Source organism: Cynara cardunculus, assembly GCF_001531365.2.
Source record: "Cynara cardunculus var. scolymus isolate 2C chromosome LG 5, CcrdV1, whole genome shotgun sequence".
NCBI lineage: Eukaryota > Viridiplantae > Streptophyta > Magnoliopsida > Asterales > Asteraceae > Cynara > Cynara cardunculus.
This window is the reverse complement of record NC_037532.1, coordinates 30,000,895-30,002,648: the sequence shown is the minus strand read 5'-3', so window position 1 is coordinate 30,002,648 and position 1,754 is coordinate 30,000,895.

Genomic DNA, 1,754 nt, shown 5'->3' with positions numbered 1-1,754 from the left:
AAATACATCGAAAGGAAAAARGGATTATCATCAAATCACTGAGAGAGAGGATCAACAATACCTTTCTTGCATCTCATTGATGCGAGAACATCATCTCATCGCATCATATTGATGCGATAAATCAAACTCATCGCATTCTGAAGATGCAATAACAATTTCCACATGATCAAAATCTCATTTTTAACATACAATTGATTTTATCATCCTTATCCTAGTATATGTATCTCCTGATTATGTCACTCTTATCTAAAATATGTCCTCTCTTGGTTATGTCACCCTTATCTCAGTATACGTCTCTCCTGAATCCTGATTATGACACCATTATCCCAAAATACACATCTCATGATTATGCGACTCTTATTCCAACTAATTGATAATAACATATCAAAACACCAAATTATGCTAAAAATAGCATGTAATCAAACTTCAGATAACCAAATATGAAACCATATGGTTTCTACACCAAAAGCAATTCAAATGATACTTTTTAACGTAAAGCACACCTTGTAAACAAAAAGAGATCGAAGACTTTACTCAGGAGCAATTATCAATAATAATCACTTAAGTAGTACTTCTTCTTCTTCAATTTTTGTTCAAACCAGGAACCCTTAGCAACTTTTTTTTATTCTTTCCAAAACAGAAAATAATAATGACACACAAACACATAAAAACTCTTTTTAAAATAGTATGGCGGTGTGAAAAGATATTTTAAAACAAAATTTCAAGACGACCTCTCAACTTTCAATACTTATCCAGAAGCAACCCCAAACTGTATAAGCATAACCTAGTTATCACAAGGTTCAAACGAGAAGACGGTCAATTTACGAGAAGGCGAGAAGAAATATGGTCCACATAATTCATTAATTAAAAAATACCATAAATGAAAAATAATTTTAGAAATTAGGATTATTATCATTTTGAATTGGATAAATACTTAAAAATCTCATTATATCTTTTAGAATTATTTATTTTTTAAATTTAATTAATTAATAACTTTTTTATCAAGTTACATAAAAAATATATGGATACACTTTTGATAAAATAATTTTACAATTTTCATCGAATATCACATGTGATATATGTGGGGATGATGCTCGTATCTCAAGCTGAATTTGAACCAGCGTAGACATATTATCAACGAATTTACAGCCAATCTACAATCAAATTTTTAATCGAGTCGAAAAAAATCCCCCTAGGAATCTTAGAATCACCACTGCAACTGATTCTCCCATGAACCCCCAAAATCAATGATACAAGCTCGCAACATATCTTCAACAGTTTGTATCATTCGTTCACTTTTCCCATCAGTTTGTGGGTGATACGTCGTACTTAAATGAATTTGAGATCTCATGGATTTTTTAAAGCTTTCTCAAAATTTTGAGGTAAACCGGTTGTCCTTATCTAAAATGATTGATAAGAAACACCATGATGAGTCACAATTTCATCAATATAAATCTTTGCAAGTCTTTCTAACGGAAAAATATCTTTAATCGATAGAAAGTGCGTAGACTTTGTCAAACGATCCACAATCACCCAAATAGCATTATACCCTGTTAGGACTAAAATAGTCCTAAATATTATGAAAGTTTTATAAAGTCATTTGTATTGGATTGTATTGTAAAATCCATGTAATTGGGCTAAAGGGCAATTGGGTTTTCCTTGTAAATGTCACCTATAAATAGGTGACATGGGCTAGAATTGTTAGTTGTTCATTCATTCTATTCCAATGAGAGTCGTGTAAGGAAATTGAGAGA